The 20519-nt window shown below is 39.5% G+C and overlaps 1 long non-coding RNA gene across 1 annotated transcript in view; it reads right to left on the reverse strand.

Annotated features, from left to right (window-relative positions):
* Window positions 1-6889: 6889 nt before the first annotated feature.
* The window catches only part of LOC142652715 (uncharacterized), a 50230-nt gene continuing 36600 nt past the window's right edge, over window positions 6890-20519 (reverse strand). Inside the window, exon 3 of the long non-coding RNA XR_012847898.1 lies at window positions 6890-7064. This is a non-coding gene — a long non-coding RNA (uncharacterized LOC142652715). The remainder of the gene's footprint in view (window positions 7065-20519) is intronic.

Below are 20519 nucleotides of genomic sequence, written 5' to 3' on the forward strand. Positions count from 1 at the left end.
GCACATTTATTTTTTCACTTGGTGTTATGTATTATATTATCTTATTTATTTATTATTATTTATAATATTAAAGATTATTTATTGTTTATATTATGTGCTATGTGTATAATGTATGTACAATGTTTAATATGTGGTCCTTATAATATTCTAGATGTATGAACTGTTATTGTGTGTATTATTGTCCATTTATAACTGTGGATCCTATAGTTTTACTATATTCTTATGCTAAATCCGGTCTTGCTCTTTAAATTGGACTTCTAACTGTTATTGTTTATATTTATAATGGTTACCATGGTACAACACGTCATACATATCTGTTCTGACATCTGCTCTCGGCGTTTGGTGCGTACGCGCAAGCGCACTTTTCATCTCTGTTTGTGCCCATATCTAAGATGGCCACTATCGCATGATTCGTCATCTATATGCGATGACTTTCGGTTTTGGATTGCGCCTTTGATTGACGCGCACGCGCATGCGCGCATCTTACTCCTTGTACGTACTTGTCATCACAAGTGGTTCTGGTTCGCAGCCCACTGATTGGGAGCTTGTGTGAGCTATGTGCCGGCCTCTTTTTTTCTTTGATTCACCAATGCATGACACCTGATATGCTTCAGGTGTTTTGTGTTGGTGATCTGTGCTACCATTCGCTATTTTTGAACACACCTTCCTTGCAACTCAGTATAGATACAACGGTGGTCACCTCATTAGCTAGTACCCCTTGAAAAAGCTACCGCGAAACGCGCGTCGGGGCTCCTGCTGTGGACATTCATTTACACTGATCTGGCATGCAATATATTGGTTGGTATGGCTTCTGGGACTTATTATGACTTTAGGTGATTTTCTGGTTTCTATACCTACATATTCACACTGACTACTCAGTGTTGGCTACTTAGCTTTTTTTGCATGTCATTTTTTGACCAGGGTCTATACTTTACTGTTAAGTCTTTGCATATCTTTCTGGAGATACAGCTCCAGGCTTCTGCTATATATTCATTTGAGTATACACATTTATGGCATGACTGACAGTATGATTCTTGTTTGGCATTTTTTGATTTATTGTATATATGCCATTTGTCAATAAATCCCATGTTGTCCACTGTGCATATTTTAATTGTTTGTGGTTTTTAGGTCTTGATGGCCAAAATGTTCTTGTATTTATTGTAATAAAGGATTATATATTTTTGCAAATTCTTTGGTTGTACTGGGTTTTATATTTTACCCTTAGGGGTGCATATATCTGTCCTCACATACAGTTATAGGTATTTAATACTTGTTTTCCTTGATATGTGTGGACGTTTACCATAACGTTTATTGTTAGGTCTGGTTCTTTATAGGTATTTATTTCTGCTTTTGTCTCATAGGCCTTAATACAAATATGGATTTCCTTACACGTGAAACCAATTGGCTGTCATCTGTGACCCAAGTTTTTAGCAATGATGCTGTAGGACCTACGGGTGTAGCCCATATGGGAGTATTAGAAACCCAGAAAAAATTGAAAGATTTATTGAAACGAAGGATGAGAGTATGGTGGAACAAGGTGGCCTTGGAGCAATATCTTACCAAGGACCTGATCCCCAGAGGCCTGCGAGTCCAGGTTTTCCCCTCCTTCTCATTTGATGATGTCATGTTTCGCTCTCGATGGGAAGAGGCATGTAGATCATGTTCACGGACCTTCATAGAGCTCCTTATTGGCTGGGATAAGAAGCAACTGGAGGAAATAGAAAAATTGTTGTTGCCCCTACAGGAGAAAGTAAAAATTGAACTTACACCAGATCTCCTCTCTAAATTTGAACATGAATTGAGCCTGGAATACACAAAATGGGAGAATGACATTAAAGAACTAAAGTCCAAGAAGTATCAGCGCGATTTGATGGACTTCCAGGAACAAAGGGTATACAAGTGGCAAAGACGTGGTTCCAACACGATGCCACGCTCTGAATCCCTGTCCTCATTGGATAGTGCAACATCTGGAACATCACAGGGTAGTCATCCTATCAATACTAGGAGATATGAAACTAGACGTGCCACCACAAAAAGAAAATTTAACTCTGTGGACGACAATGTAGGAGGTGAACTTAAGGTAATTAACCTCTCAGATATAGTACTCACCCCTAGTCAAATCTCGGTGCTCTCTTTAGGGCTGTCTTTTTGTCCTGTGACAGGCTTTGATGATTTTCTAGCCATCAAGGATGTGTTTATGTTTGCACGTAAACTCATATATAAAAAGTATTATTCTAAAAATGAACCTCACCATCTCTTTACAGTACAGGAGGAACTGGAAGCGTTCCGGGCGTTAGAGTCTCTACTCCAGGAGCAGGATGTGACTGATGGTAGGTTTCCCGACGCCATCCGTCCTAGGTCCACCACATTTCCCCCCTTGTCACTTAATCCATCAGTGGAGATGTTCGTCAGAATGGTGGTGGATGAACTTCGGAAATTGCCACAGGATCGTGGCTATGACAATCTATCTTGGGCTCAGCGCAAAGCTTTGCGTGAGCTCAAGCAGATGAAGGGCATTGTATTCAAACCGGCTGACAAGGGTGGAAATGTGGTGGTATGGCCATCTGAGATGTACGAAGCAGAGGCATATCGGCAACTACGGGATGTGCAATGTTATAGGCGTTTGACACGTGATCCCACTACTGATTTTAAGGGTCAGCTTGATGGGTTGCTAGTAGAGGCTTGTGATAAAAATATTATCACTAAAAAAATCATGGATGGGCTTATGGTGAAGTTTCCTATCACTCCCACACTATACCTCCTACCTAAGGTACACAAAGATCGGAATAAGCCACCTGGTCGGCCTATTGTGTCAGGATGTGGGAGTCTGTGTGAATCCATTTGTCGTTTCTTGGACTTTTATCTCCGCCCTTGTGTCGAGAATTTACAATCGTATGTGAAAGACTCCACGGACGTGTTGAAACGCCTAGATGGGGTGACCATTGAGCAGGATATGTATTTGGTATCCTGTGACGTGGAATCCCTATATACCTGTATTGACCATGAGGTTGGGCTGAGAGCCATTCAATATTTCCTGGACTCATGTGATCATGATCCCGAATTGGTCAAATTTTTGATCCTTTTGATGCGGTTTGTCCTTGAGCATAATTATTTTGTGTTCAGGGACAAACACTATTTACAACTCCGGGGAACGGCTATGGGTGCCACTTGCGCACCTTCATATGCTAATTTATTTTTGGGATATTGGGAACGCGAAACTGTACAGGAGGCCATGGATATGGTGTCTGGAAATGTTGTTGGGTGGATGCGTTTCATCGATGACATCCTGTTTATTTGGCAGGGCACGCGGGGAGACCTTGATCAATTTATGTCTACTTTGAACATGAATACACAGAATATCAAACTAACAAGTAGGATCAGCCAAACGAACATGGACTTTCTTGACATTAAAATGATGGTACAAGACTCAGGTAAGCTCAGCACTACTATTTTTCGGAAGGAAACTTCTGTTAATTCTCTCTTGCATGCATCGTCATTTCATCCCTCTCATGTCATACGGGCTATTCCTACGGGGCAATTTTTGAGAGCCAGACGGGTATGTGACTCTGACTCCAATTTTGAAAGGGAGTCACAATGTTTGAGGACCCGGTTTATACAACGTGGATATCCCAAGAAAGATATTGAAAGGGGATACCATAGGGCTTGTCAGAGCAACAGGGATAACTTGCTTACCCAACAAAAACGTAAGAAGAAGGATGATACAGTAAGACTCATTACCCCATACAACTCGCAATGGATTGGGATGAGAAATATTGTGAGTCGTTTTTGGCCAATCTTGCTTACTGATCCTGACCTGAAAAAACATCTACCCTTGAAGCCCCAACTTACAGCTAAAAGAAGCAAAACTTTGGGTGATCATCTAGTCCGGAGCCATTATGGCGCTCCTGGTCCCAAAACCTACCTTTTTGGCTCGAAAGGGCCAGCATGGGGATCTTTCTCTTGTGGTCATTGCTCCATATGCAAATTGATTGTGAAAACAGATATTTTCACAGACTCTGAGAAGATAAAGAGTTTCAAAATCGTACATTTTATCAATTGTAGCACCACTGGTGTGGTATATATGGCCACATGTCCATGTGGGCTGTCTTATGTTGGCATGACCACCAGAGAATTAAAAACCCGAATTCAGGAACATGTGAGGGACATCAAAAAGGCAGGAATAATAGAGGATCATAATTGGGAAGAACTCAATAAGTTGAAAACTATTCCTCGACATTTCCGGGATTTCCATAATAATAGGTGGCAGGATCTGAGGGTTCATGGCATCGACAAAATTATTGTTGGATCACGTGGAGGAGATACTTTCCGTAAATTAGAACGGATTGAATGCAAATGGATCACTAAACTGAAGACCAGCTCGCCTCTGGGGCTTAATGAGAAAATGTCCTTTGCTTCCTTCCTTTAATTATAAAAATAAAAATTCTTTGGTCCTATAGCATCATACATCTTTTAACTTTTTAATCTGCATACATTCTGCTAGGTTGTTTGATCACGTTGTATGGTGAACATCTGGTCGGTGTTTGGCTCAAACACTTGTTGTTTGACTGCATCTATATCTGGTGGTACTTTATAAATATCATTACTATTACTATATTTTTTTGTCTTCTTATAGGGGCTACATGTATGTTCGTTTTGAGATGTAATTGATGTGCAGAATTGAACACAGAGGATCACATATAATACTCCTGAATTAAGCTTCTGGTTGACTTCTTTCATCATTATGTTTGGAATTTGTTCAAACTTCTTTGGTCCGGTAGCTTTCTCATGGGGTTCTCACCTGTATATATGTTTCTGGCACATACTGAACTTCATAGTATATATGTATCTAATATATATATATATATATATATATATATATATATATATATATATATACTGTGTGCATCTTTATATAGGTGGGTATCGAAGCAAACACTTTAATATTTCTTCAAATTTATTAGCACATTCGGCTTATTAGATTTATTTATTTTCATATTGAGTTTTGCTATACACTTTGTTTATATATTCTTATATTTTTATATCTATTTTCTCACAATTAAGCCTACACATTATATTTATTTTTACACATATATTCTTTTTACACTATTTGCCGCTTTCACATTAAACATTAAAACACAATACGGATTCATATATTTTTGTCACTATATTTTGGATACATATTGTATATTTATTTAATTGCTGTATGTATTATAATCCACTAAAATAAATGCCAAAATGTACATTTTTAGATGTGTAATTTGTCACGTTTTTTCATTTATTTATTTATATCATTATTTATTTATTCACTTCACTTTGCACTTTTTTTGCACATTTATTTTTTCACTTGGTGTTATGTATTATATTATCTTATTTATTTATTATTATTTATAATATTAAAGATTATTTATTGTTTATATTATGTGCTATGTGTATAATGTATGTACAATGTTTAATATGTGGTCCTTATAATATTCTAGATGTATGAACTGTTATTGTGTGTATTATTGTCCATTTATAACTGTGGATCCTATAGTTTTACTATATTCTTATGCTAAATCCGGTCTTGCTCTTTAAATTGGACTTCTAACTGTTATTGTTTATATTTATAATGGTTACCATGGTACAACACGTCATACATATCTGTTCTGACATCTGCTCTCGGCGTTTGGTGCGTACGCGCAAGCGCACTTTTCATCTCTGTTTGTGCCCATATCTAAGATGGCCACTATCGCATGATTCGTCATCTATATGCGATGACTTTCGGTTTTGGATTGCGCCTTTGATTGACGCGCACGCGCATGCGCGCATCTTACTCCTTGTACGTACTTGTCATCACAAGTGGTTCTGGTTCGCAGCCCACTGATTGGGAGCTTGTGTGAGCTATGTGCCGGCCTCTTTTTTTCTTTGATTCACCAATGCATGACACCTGATATGCTTCAGGTGTTTTGTGTTGGTGATCTGTGCTACCATTCGCTATTTTTGAACACACCTTCCTTGCAACTCAGTATAGATACAACGGTGGTCACCTCATTAGCTAGTACCCCTTGAAAAAGCTACCGCGAAACGCGCGTCGGGGCTCCTGCTGTGGACATTCATTTACACTGATCTGGCATGCAATATATTGGTTGGTATGGCTTCTGGGACTTATTATGACTTTAGGTGATTCTCTGGTTTCTATACCTACATATTCACACTGACTACTCAGTGTTGGCTACTTAGCTTTTTTTGCATGTCATTTTTTGACCAGGGTCTATACTTTACTGTTAAGTCTTTGCATATCTTTCTGGAGATACAGCTCCAGGCTTCTGCTATATATTCATTTGAGTATACACATTTATGGCATGACTGACAGTATGATTCTTGTTTGGCATTTTTTGATTTATTGTATATATGCCATTTGTCAATAAATCCCATGTTGTCCACTGTGCATATTTTAATTGTTTGTGGTTTTTAGGTCTTGATGGCCAAAATGTTCTTGTATTTATTGTAATAAAGGATTATATATTTTTGCAAATTCTTTGGTTGTACTGGGTTTTATATTTTACCCTTAGGGGTGCATATATCTGTCCTCACATACAGTTATAGGTATTTAATACTTGTTTTCCTTGATATGTGTGGACGTTTACCATAACGTTTATTGTTAGGTCTGGTTCTTTATAGGTATTTATTTCTGCTTTTGTCTCATAGGCCTTAATACAAATATGGATTTCCTTACACGTGAAACCAATTGGCTGTCATCTGTGACCCAAGTTTTTAGCAATGATGCTGTAGGACCTACGGGTGTAGCCCATATGGGAGTATTAGAAACCCAGAAAAAATTGAAAGATTTATTGAAACGAAGGATGAGAGTATGGTGGAACAAGGTGGCCTTGGAGCAATATCTTACCAAGGACCTGATCCCCAGAGGCCTGCGAGTCCAGGTTTTCCCCTCCTTCTGATTTGATGATGTCATGTTTCGCTCTCGATGGGAAGAGGCATGTAGATCATGTTCACGGACCTTCATAGAGCTCCTTATTGGCTGGGATAAGAAGCAACTGGAGGAAATAGAAAAATTGTTGTTGCCCCTACAGGAGAAAGTAAAAATTGAACTTACACCAGATCTCCTCTCTAAATTTGAACATGAATTGAGCCTGGAATACACAAAATGGGAGAATGACATTAAAGAACTAAAGTCCAAGAAGTATCAGCGCGATTTGATGGACTTCCAGGAACAAAGGGTATACAAGTGGCAAAGACGTGGTTCCAACACGATGCCACGCTCTGAATCCCTGTCCTCATTGGATAGTGCAACATCTGGAACATCACAGGGTAGTCATCCTATCAATACTAGGAGATATGAAACTAGACGTGCCACCACAAAAAGAAAATTTAACTCTGTGGACGACAATGTAGGAGGTGAACTTAAGGTAATTAACATCTCAGATATAGTACTCACCCCTAGTCAAATCTCGGTGCTCTCTTTAGGGCTGTCTTTTTGTCCTGTGACAGGCTTTGATGATTTTCTAGCCATCAAGGATGTGTTTATGTTTGCACGTAAACTCATATATAAAAAGTATTATTCTAAAAATGAACCTCACCATCTCTTTACAGTACAGGAGGAACTGGAAGCGTTCCGGGCGTTAGAGTCTCTACTCCAGGAGCAGGATGTGACTGATGGTAGGTTTCCCGACGCCATCCGTCCTAGGTCCACCACATTTCCCCCCTTGTCACTTAATCCATCAGTGGAGATGTTCGTCAGAATGGTGGTGGATGAACTTCGGAAATTGCCACAGGATCGTGGCTATGACAATCTATCTTGGGCTCAGCGCAAAGCTTTGCGTGAGCTCAAGCAGATGAAGGGCATTGTATTCAAACCGGCTGACAAGGGTGGAAATGTGGTGGTATGGCCATCTGAGATGTACGAAGCAGAGGCATATCGGCAACTACGGGATGTGCAATGTTATAGGCGTTTGACACGTGATCCCACTACTGATTTTAAGGGTCAGCTTGATGGGTTGCTAGTAGAGGCTTGTGATAAAAATATTATCACTAAAAAAATCATGGATGGGCTTATGGTGAAGTTTCCTATCACTCCCACACTATACCTCCTACCTAAGGTACACAAAGATCGGAATAAGCCACCTGGTCGGCCTATTGTGTCAGGATGTGGGAGTCTGTGTGAATCCATTTGTCGTTTCTTGGACTTTTATCTCCGCCCTTGTGTCGAGAATTTACAATCGTATGTGAAAGACTCCACGGACGTGTTGAAACGCCTAGATGGGGTGACCATTGAGCAGGATATGTATTTGGTATCCTGTGACGTGGAATCCCTATATACCTGTATTGACCATGAGGTTGGGCTGAGAGCCATTCAATATTTCCTGGACTCATGTGATCATGATCCCGAATTGGTCAAATTTTTGATCCTTTTGATGCGGTTTGTCCTTGAGCATAATTATTTTGTGTTCAGGGACAAACACTATTTACAACTCCGGGGAACGGCTATGGGTGCCACTTGCGCACCTTCATATGCTAATTTATTTTGGGGATATTGGGAACGCGAAACTGTACAGGAGGCCATGGATATGGTGTCTGGAAATGTTGTTGGGTGGATGCGTTTCATCGATGACATCCTGTTTATTTGGCAGGGCACGCGGGGAGACCTTGATCAATTTATGTCTACTTTGAACATGAATACACAGAATATCAAACTAACAAGTAGGATCAGCCAAACGAACATGGACTTTCTTGACATTAAAATGATGGTACAAGACTCAGGTAAGCTCAGCACTACTATTTTTCGGAAGGAAACTTCTGTTAATTCTCTCTTGCATGCATCGTCATTTCATCCCTCTCATGTCATACGGGCTATTCCTACGGGGCAATTTTTGAGAGCCAGACGGGTATGTGACTCTGACTCCAATTTTGAAAGGGAGTCACAATGTTTGAGGACCCGGTTTATACAACGTGGATATCCCAAGAAAGATATTGAAAGGGGATACCATAGGGCTTGTCAGAGCAACAGGGATAACTTGCTTACCCAACAAAAACGTAAGAAGAAGGATGATACAGTAAGACTCATTACCCCATACAACTCGCAATGGATTGGGATGAGAAATATTGTGAGTCGTTTTTGGCCAATCTTGCTTACTGATCCTGACCTGAAAAAACATCTACCCTTGAAGCCCCAACTTACAGCTAAAAGAAGCAAAACTTTGGGTGATCATCTAGTCTGGAGCCATTATGGCGCTCCTGGTCCCAAAACCTACCTTTTTGGCTCGAAAGGGCCAGCATGGGGATCTTTCTCTTGTGGTCATTGCTCCATATGCAAATTGATTGTGAAAACAGATATTTTCACAGACTCTGAGAAGATAAAGAGTTTCAAAATCGTACATTTTATCAATTGTAGCACCACTGGTGTGGTATATATGGCCACATGTCCATGTGGGCTGTCTTATGTTGGCATGACCACCAGAGAATTAAAAACGCGAATTCAGGAACATGTGAGGGACATCAAAAAGGCAGGAATAATAGAGGATCATAATTGGGAAGAACTCAATAAGTTGAAAACTATTCCTCGACATTTCCGGGATTTCCATAATAATAGGTGGCAGGATCTGAGGGTTCATGGCATCGACAAAATTATTGTTGGATCACGTGGAGGAGATACTTTCCGTAAATTAGAACGGATTGAATGCAAATGGATCACTAAACTGAAGACCAGCTCGCCTCTGGGGCTTAATGAGAAAATGTCCTTTGCTTCCTTCCTTTAATTATAAAAATAAAAATTCTTTGGTCCTATAGCATCATACATCTTTTAACTTTTTAATCTGCATACATTCTGCTAGGTTGTTTGATCACGTTGTATGGTGAACATCTGGTCGGTGTTTGGCTCAAACACTTGTTGTTTGACTGCATCTATATCTGGTGGTACTTTATAAATATCATTACTATTACTATATTTTTTTGTCTTCTTATAGGGGCTACATGTATGTTCGTTTTGAGATGTAATTGATGTGCAGAATTGAACACAGAGGATCACATATAATACTCCTGAATTAAGCTTCTGGTTGACTTCTTTCATCATTATGTTTGGAATTTGTTCAAACTTCTTTGGTCCGGTAGCTTTCTCATGGGGTTCTCACCTGTATATATGTTTCTGGCACATACTGAACTTCATAGTATATATGTATCTAATATATATATATATATATATATATATATATATATATATATATATATATATATATATATACTGTGTGCATCTTTATATAGGTGGGTATCGAAGCAAACACTTTAATATTTCTTCAAATTTATTAGCACATTCGGCTTATTAGATTTATTTATTTTCATATTGAGTTTTGCTATACACTTTGTTTATATATTCTTATATTTTTATATCTATTTTCTCACAATTAAGCCTACACATTATATTTATTTTTACACATATATTCTTTTTACACTATTTGCCGCTTTCACATTAAACATTAAAACACAATACGGATTCATATATTTTTGTCACTATATTTTGGATACATATTGTATATTTATTTAATTGCTGTATGTATTATAATCCACTAAAATAAATGCCAAAATGTACATTTTTAGATGTGTAATTTGTCACGTTTTTTCATTTATTTATTTATATCATTATTTATTTATTCACTTCACTTTGCACTTTTTTTGCACATTTATTTTTTCACTTGGTGTTATGTATTATATTATCTTATTTATTTATTATTATTTATAATATTAAAGATTATTTATTGTTTATATTATGTGCTATGTGTATAATGTATGTACAATGTTTAATATGTGGTCCTTATAATATTCTAGATGTATGAACTGTTATTGTGTGTATTATTGTCCATTTATAACTGTGGATCCTATAGTTTTACTATATTCTTATGCTAAATCCGGTCTTGCTCTTTAAATTGGACTTCTAACTGTTATTGTTTATATTTATAATGGTTACCATGGTACAACACGTCATACATATCTGTTCTGACATCTGCTCTCGGCGTTTGGTGCGTACGCGCAAGCGCACTTTTCATCTCTGTTTGTGCCCATATCTAAGATGGCCACTATCGCATGATTCGTCATCTATATGCGATGACTTTCGGTTTTGGATTGCGCCTTTGATTGACGCGCACGCGCATGCGCGCATCTTACTCCTTGTACGTACTTGTCATCACAAGTGGTTCTGGTTCGCAGCCCACTGATTGGGAGCTTGTGTGAGCTATGTGCCGGCCTCTTTTTTTCTTTGATTCACCAATGCATGACACCTGATATGCTTCAGGTGTTTTGTGTTGGTGATCTGTGCTACCATTCGCTATTTTTGAACACACCTTCCTTGCAACTCAGTATAGATACAACGGTGGTCACCTCATTAGCTAGTACCCCTTGAAAAAGCTACCGCGAAACGCGCGTCGGGGCTCCTGCTGTGGACATTCATTTACACTGATCTGGCATGCAATATATTGGTTGGTATGGCTTCTGGGACTTATTATGACTTTAGGTGATTCTCTGGTTTCTATACCTACATATTCACACTGACTACTCAGTGTTGGCTACTTAGCTTTTTTTGCATGTCATTTTTTGACCAGGGTCTATACTTTACTGTTAAGTCTTTGCATATCTTTCTGGAGATACAGCTCCAGGCTTCTGCTATATATTCATTTGAGTATACACATTTATGGCATGACTGACAGTATGATTCTTGTTTGGCATTTTTTGATTTATTGTATATATGCCATTTGTCAATAAATCCCATGTTGTCCACTGTGCATATTTTAATTGTTTGTGGTTTTTAGGTCTTGATGGCCAAAATGTTCTTGTATTTATTGTAATAAAGGATTATATATTTTTGCAAATTCTTTGGTTGTACTGGGTTTTATATTTTACCCTTAGGGGTGCATATATCTGTCCTCACATACAGTTATAGGTATTTAATACTTGTTTTCCTTGATATGTGTGGACGTTTACCATAACGTTTATTGTTAGGTCTGGTTCTTTATAGATATTTATTCATACTTTTACTTGTCTACGGGGGCTGCCATTTTTTTCATCTCTGTATGTGTCGATTAACGACACATACAGAGATGGAATACGGCAGCTACAATGCATGGGGCACAATGAACGGCTCCCGTCCATTACCTCTGCTATCTGGCTCTGTACTGCGCAGACACAGGTCAGAGTCACACAGCAGAGAAGCTGTTTGTAGGGAGATAGGAGGCGCCATTATGAAGAGCAGCTGCACTGCAGGTAAGGTGTGTGTGTGTCTCTGTCTGTCCCTCTCGCTCTCTCACAGACCCCCGCTCTCGTGACCCCCGACGGGACCCCCACCTGATGCGCACCCCCCCCACCCTACGCCCCCCCTCCCGACGCACCCCTGTCACTAGATGTATTTTCAGTGTGGACGGTGTGCGGAGCTAAGCTTGTCAGATGTTGCAGTGCTGAGTGGGTGTGTGTCTGTGTACCAGAGCTGTGTGTGTGTGTCTGTGTAGCAGAGCTGAGTGTGTGTGTGTCTGTGTAGCAGAGCTGAGTGTGTGTGTGTCTGTGTAGCAGAGCTGAGTGTGTGTGTGTGTGTGTGTCTGTGTAGCAGAGCTGAGTGTGTGTGTGTCTGTGTAGCAGAGCTGAGTGTGTGTGTGTGTCTGTGTAGCAGAGCTGATTGTGTGTGTGTGTGTGTGTGTGTGTGTGTGTGTGTGTGTGTCTGTGTAGCAGAGCGGAGTGTGTGTGTCTGTGTAGCACATGTATATCACTAGCAGGCACTGCATATATCATGCCACATACCCTACAAACCACTATGTATAAAGCAAAACAAATGGGTATGTATAAGGCAACGGGTATAACTGTCAAAGAATAGCCATATGAGTATACAAAATAACCGTTTATTGAATACAAAAACACTACATAGAAGTTAAAAACATTTAAAATAGCATAAGAAATGCCATATACAAATCACTGAAGGGGGAATACCACCATGATAAGTGGCTAGCAAATAGCTACCTCCTTACATTCACCTAAACCCCCAGAGCAGGCATGCAATGCATTAATCTTGAAAAGAGTGTGTAAAAATGTTGCATCAGTTAGGCATCAGATCAGCATGTCCTGTGTCTCAGGCTATATGGGGGAAAAAAAAGCCCCACGCGTATCGCCACAAAGTGGCTTCCTCAGGGATAAGTTTGCATGTAGACATGCAGTGTCTTTATGTAGAACAGCAAATGAAAAAGTAATCAGAAGTGCAATGACCTGCACCTGTGGACACACCTACCCCAACCTCCACGAGTGAGCTGGTGAGATAACCCAGCTGCCCTATTGCCGTGACGCTCTGCGTATGCGCCGAAGCCGCCACCATGTGCACCTGATGACGGACCCGGCGCACACGCAGTGCGCCCAGCAGGACAGCGTTCACCATGAAGATCAAGGCGAGTAGTCACTTAGTATGCGCACGCGCCGGCCCGCAACCATGACAACATTTCCTGCATGGGAATTTGATATTACCTTTAAATCAATATGGGAACAGGGTTTATTACAATGTTCCCATGTACTCATACGTATGCTGATTGAACATGATAATAATCTGGTGGTTCAGATCAAAGAACGCATCAAGAATCTAGAAAGTAAACTCACAGGATTTGACCAGACCCACATGGTTAAACCATTTCAAACGAAACTTAGGGAGATTATAGAAAAATACGAAAAAGATATCATTCAAGGCAAAAAACAAAAATTTCACAGAGATAGAACAGATTTTGAAAAACAGAGAGCATACAAATGGAAACATGCAGGGAATAGAAGGCAAGGATACACAAATACCAATACAAAACAAAATGTTGCACCATTTATCGCTGAAGAATCTACCAGTGATTTTTTATCTACGGACACCAGCGATACCGAAAGAGGACCAGGCGAGGTAAACGTAAGAAAAAGAGGACCGAGACACAGGGAATGGTCCCCCAAACGCAGCAAACGGAACTTTACGAAGTAACATAAAATTTGAAAAATACCGTAACACAACAATTACAAATTATCAACCTCACCTCATATGCACTAACACCTTTGGAAAGGTCAGTTTTGGAAAAAGGACTCACTTTTTCGCCCACGAGAAGGCTAGACAAATTCGAACTAACTAAGGATGTCTATTTATTTTGTAGACAACTCATATTTAAAATACTATATCATCAACCCTCCATGATTGACTCCTTACCGGAGGAGGATAGACAAGTATTCCGAGATCTTTTGGATCTACTCAAAGAGAATGAGAGCAATGAAGAACTAGGTAAGTTTAAATTTCCCTATAAAACCCCCTCACAAAAGACTCCGTCTTTTAAGCTATGTCCACCAATACAAATTTTTTTTGAATTAGTGTCTAAGGATATTCAGGACTTGGACATATTTAAACATCAACGGGACAACTCACAAAATCGGAGAGATTAGCTTTATCCCCCTTGAGTGAAAATGACACATTTGTCATCAAAGAAGCAGATAAAGGAGGTAATATTGTGTTGTGGGGCACGGAACAATATACCCAAGAAGCGTTAAAACAACTAACTAATACATCTTTTTACCTGGTTTTACCATCTGACCCAACTGATTCCTTTAAGAAAAAATTGGATTTACTTATTGATGCAGCATCCCATTATGGTACCATCAATAACAATGAATGCAAGTATCTAAAAACAGAGAAACCTATTATACCAACATTTTATTTGGTGCCCAAGGTGCATAAATCTTTGACTAATCCTCTAGGTAGACCAATTGTAGCTGGTATAGGAAGTCTTTGTGAAAAGGCCTGCACTTATATACATTATTTTTTACAGCCCATGGTACTACAACTTAAATCTATACTAGGGATTCTATGCATCTTATAGAACAATTGAATGACTTGGAGGTCCCCCTTGGCACCCTGGTTATGTCCTTGGATGTAGAATCCCTGTATACTAATATTAGGCATCATTTGGGACTGAGAGCAGTTATGCATCACCTTAATCAGCAGACGGCATCCAATAGACAGCATGATTCCTTTTTGCTTGATCTTCTTGAATTTGTCCTTGGACACAATTATTTTGTGTTTGATAGGAAATTTTATCGCCAAGTTTCTGGCACAGCTATGGGGGCACGTTGTGCTCCCTCCTACGCAAACCTCTTTTTAGGTTGGTGGGAGGAGACACAAATAAGTTTTCAACAGCATGTCATTAAATGGCAAAGACATATAGATGACATTCTCATTTTTTGGACAGGGACAGCAGAAGAATGCGGGTCATTCATTGAAGAACTTAATGAGAATCCATGGAATATACGCCTCACTGCCAAAATTTCAAAGGAAATGGTTGAGTTCCTTGACTTAAAAATTAAAATGCACGGACCTCAAGTAAAGACTACACTGTACCGTAAAGAAACAGCCACCAATAATCTGCTCCATTACCAAAGTTTTCATCCTCCACACTTGAAAAATTGTATTCCAACAGGACAATTCCTGAGGATCAGGAGAAACTGTAGCGAGGAACAAGATTTCAAATTTCATGCAAAGGACCTAAGTGAAAGATTTAAATCAAGAGGATATCCACAAAAAGTCATTTCGAAAGCTTTTTCAAAAGCAGCAAAGAGCAATAGAATCCAGACATTCACACCCAAACATCGGATAAAAGACAACAAGCCAAGGATCATAACAGCCTACAACAGTCAATGGCAAGACATCACCAAAATATTGAATAGAAATTGGAACATTCTATTATGTGAAGCCAAACTTATTCCACACATCCCTGAGAGACCTCTCCTAACATCAAGAAGAGCCCGCAATCTTGGGGACAGAGTAACAAGAAGTCATTTTTCAAGACCGACGATACGACTAGGTAGAGGAACTAAACTTATAGGTTCATATGCATGTGGGGATTGCAACATATGTCAATTTGTTAAATCCAGTGACACTTTCACAGATCCAGTTGACAAAAAGCAATACCCACTTAAGTCATACATTAACCCCTTAAGGACGCAGCCTAGTTTTGGCCTTAAGGCTCAGAGCCCATTTTTCAAATCTGACATATTTCACTTTATGTGGTAATAACGTCGGAATGCTTAAACCTACCCAAGCGATTCTGAGATTGTTTTCTCGTGACACATTGGGCTTCATGTTCGTGGTAAAATTTGGTCGATATATTCAGTGTTTATTGGTGAAAAATTGCAAAATGTAGAGAAAATTTTGAAAAAATTGCATTTTTCTGAATTTAAATGCATCTGCTTGTAAAACAGACGGTTATACCACCCAAAATAGTTACTAGTTCACATTTCCCATATGTCTACTTTAGATTGGCATCGTTTTTTGAACATTTTTTTATTTTTCTTGGACGTTACAAGGCTTAGAACATAAACAGCAATTTCTCATATTTTTAAGAAAATTTCAAAAGCCTTTTTTTTAAGGTACCTCTTGAGTTCTGAAGTGGCTTTGTGGGGCCTATATATTAGAAACCCTGATAAAACACCCCATTTTAAAAACTAGACCCCTCAAAGTATTCAAAACAGCAGTTAGAAAGTTTTTTAACCCTTCAGGCATTTCACAGGAATTAAAGCAAAGTGGAGGTGAAATTTGCAAATTTCATTTTTCTTGCTGAATTTCAATTTTATTCATTTTTTTTTCTGTAACACAGAAGGTTTTACCAGAGAAACACTACTAAATATGTATTCTCCAGATTCTGCAGTTTTTAGAAATGTCCCACATGTGGCCCTACTGCGCTCGTGGACTAAAACACAAGCCCTAGAAGCAAAGAAGCACCTAGTGCATTTTGAGGCCCCTTTTTTATTAGAATATATTTTAGGCAGCATGCCAGGTTTGAAGAGGTGTTGAGGTGTCAAAACAGTAGGAATCCCCCAATAGTGACCCCATTTTGGAAACTACACCCCTCAAGGAATTCATTTAGGGTTGTTGTTACCATTTTGACCGCACAGTTTTTTCACAGCACGTATTTGAATTGGGCTCTGAAATGAAAAAAATGTCATTTTTTCCAATAAAATGTCATTTGTGATCAAAATTTCTTATTTTCACAAGGAACAAAATACCCCATTTTGTTGCCCAATTTGTCCTTAGTGTGGCAATACCCCATTTGTGGTGATAAACTGCCGTTTGGGCCCATGGGAGGGCTCAGAAGGAAAGGAGCGCTATATGTTTGTTGGAGTCCAGATTTTGTTGGATTGGTTTTCGGGTGCCATGTCGCATTTGCAGAGCCTCAGAGGTATCAAAGCAATGGAAACCCACCAAAAGTGACCCCATTTTGGAAACTACACCCCTCAAGGAATTCATTTATGGTTGTTGTTAGCATTTTGACCACACAGTTTTTTCACAGCATCTATTTCAATTGGGCTGTGACATTAAAAAAATGACATTTTTTCCAATAAGATGTAATTTTTTACCAAAATTTCTTATTTTCACAGGGAACAAAATACTCAATTTTGTTGCCCAATTTCTCCTGAGTGCATCAATACCCCATTTGTGGCAATAAACTGCCGTTTGGGCCCATGGGAGGCCTCAGAAGGGAAGGAGCGCTGTGTGTTCTTTGGAGTACAGATTTTGCTGGTTTGGTTTTCGGGTGCCATGTCGCATTTGCAGAGCCCCAGAGGTATCAAAGCAATGGAAACCCACCAGAAGTGACCCCATTTTGGAAACTACACCCCTCAAGGAATTCATTTATGGGTAATGTGACCATTTAGACTCCATAGTTTCTTCACAGAACTAATTTGAATTGGGCTGGGAATTAAAAAAATATATATTTTTTCCAATAATATGTCATTTTAGCTCAAAAATTCTTATTTTCACAAGAAATAAAATACTCCATTCTGTTGCCCAATTTGTCCTGAGTGCGGCAATACCCCATTTGTGGTGATAAACTGCCGTTTGGGCCCATGGGAGGGCTCAGAAGGAAAGGAGCGCTGTGTGTTCTTTGGAGTCCAGATTTTGCTGGATTGGTTTTCGGGTGCCATGTCGCATTTGCAGAGCCCCAGAGGTATCAAAGCAATAGAAACCAACCACAAATGACCCCATTTTGGAAACTACACCCCTCAAGGACTTCATTTATGGGTAATGTGACCATTTTGACCCCATAGTTTTTTCACAGAACTTATTTGAATTGGGCTGGGAATGAAAACAAAATTATTTTTTTCAAATAATATGTAGTTTTGGCTGAAAATTTCTTATTTTCACAAGAAACAAAATACCCCATTCTGTTGCGCAATTTGTTCTGAGGGCCGCAATACCCCATTTGTTGTGATAAACTGCCATTTGGGCCCATGGGAGGGCTCAGAAGGAAAGGACCACCATTTGGCCTACTGGGGATTTTCTAGTGCGAAGTCATGTATGCAGAAGCCCCTGAGGTACCAGAACAGTTGAAACCCCCAAGAAGTGACCCCGTTTTAAAAACTACACCCTTAAGGCATTCATCTACATGTGTAGTGAGCATTTTGACCGGAGACCTACACCCCATAAACTGTAATGTGGGTTCTCCCGGGTATGGCAATACCCTACATGTGGCTGTTATCAGCTGCCTGGACACACAGCAGGGATCAGAGGGGAAAGACGAGGGGGGATAAGCTGTGTGGAGTGCATCAGGGTAAGTAAAATTGGGGTAAATTATAAACCAAGGGATGTATGATAAATTTTAAAACACTTTCATACAGAGCTCTGGTTATTCGGGACACGTGTCACATTGATATATTGTGTCATCCCTTATCCCCCTCTTATAGCAGACTTTGCACCTCTTTTGACTTTTTCCCTTCTTGCCAGTTTGGGGAACTTCTCCTGGAAAGTGTTGCCCTGGTACGATGCGTGTGGGCTCGCTTCCAGAAGTACTGGGTGCCCCCCCCTTCTTGGTCCCTAAAGATTAGGTTCTTGATAATCACCTCTTGAAATTCCAGGAAAGTTCCCGTCTGGCCTGCACATCGACGTAGCATGTACGCATTGTACAATGCCATCTGTATGATGTGCCCGGCCAGCTTCTTATACCACACCGCATGGCGCTGTAGGGCTTCAGGGCTTGATCTTACAAGTCCATCCCTCCCATGTACCTATTGTAGTCCAGGATGCAGTCTGGTTTGGGGGTGGCCTTTCCTTCATATATCCTAAACCTGTAGGTATACCCTGATGCACTCTCACAGCTTATACATCTTCACGCCATACCTTGCCCTCTTACCCGGCAGGTACTCGCGGAATTGAACCCTCCCTTTAAAATGTACCAGGGACTCATCAATAGAAATACACTTCTCAGGGGTGTATGCTTGGGAAAACCGGGCACTGGAACGGTCTAATAGGGGTCTCCGTTTATACAAACGGTCAAAACTGGGGTCATCTCGGGGTGGGCACGGCTCATTATCAGTATAATGTAAGAAGCGAAGTATTGCCTCATTTATTTATTTTTTTAGGTTCCAGTTCAGTTCTGAAGTTGCTTTGAGGGGCCCATATATTAGAAACCCCTATCAAACACCCCATTTTAGAAACTAGACCCCTCAAAGTATCCACAACAGCATTTAGAAAGTTTATGAACCCTTTAGGTGTTTCACAGGAATTTAGAGCAAAGTAGAGGTGAAATTTACATTTTTTTTTTGGTAAGAAAATCCTCTTTATACCATTTTTTTTATAACACAAAAGGATTTATCAGAGAAACGCAACTTAATACTTATTGCCCAGATTCTGCAGTTTTGAGAAATATCCCACATGTGGCCCTCGTGCGGTAATGGGCTGAAGCATCGGCCTCCGAAGCAAAGGAGCACCTAGTGGATTTTGAAGCATCTTTTTTATTAGGCACCATGTCCGGTTTGAAGAGGTCTTGTGGTGCCAAAACATTGGGAACCCCCCAAAAGTGACCCCAATTTGGAAACTAGACCCCTTGAGGAATCCATTGTAGTTTTCTTGGGGTGCATGCGGCTTTTTGATCAGTTTTTATTCTATTTTTAGGTGGCGTGGTGACTAAAAAACAGCAATTGTACGATTTTTTTTTTTTTTTCGTTTTTTTTTACAGCGTTCACCGTGCGCTATAAATGACATATTCACTTTATTCTGCGGGGCGATACGATTACGGCGATACCAGATGTTTATAGTTTTTTATGTCTTATGGCATTTGCACAATAAAATAAGTTTTGTAAACAATCATTCACTTTTTGTGTTACCTTATTCTAAGAGCCATAACGTTTTTATTTTTCAATCAATAAAGCCGTGCGAGGACTTATTTTTTGCGTAACGAACTGTAGTTTCGATCAGTACCATTTTTAGGTACATGCGACTTTTTGATCTCTTTTTATTCCATTTTTTGGGAGGTGAAGTGACCAAAGAATTGTGATTGTGGTTCGGTTTATTATTTATTTTTTTTACGGCGTTCACCGTGCGGGATAAATAATGAAATAATTTTGTAGTTCAGGCCGTTACGGACGCGGCGATACCAATTATGTATAGTTTATTTGTTTGTTTATATATTTTTATTAATAATAAAGGACTGATAAGGGAAAAAGGGGGATTTTTACTTTTAATACTTTTAAATCTTTTATTTTCTTATTTTTAC

This window comes from Rhinoderma darwinii, chromosome 5 (assembly GCF_050947455.1).
Source record: "Rhinoderma darwinii isolate aRhiDar2 chromosome 5, aRhiDar2.hap1, whole genome shotgun sequence".
Classification (NCBI taxonomy): Eukaryota; Metazoa; Chordata; class Amphibia; order Anura; family Rhinodermatidae; genus Rhinoderma; species Rhinoderma darwinii.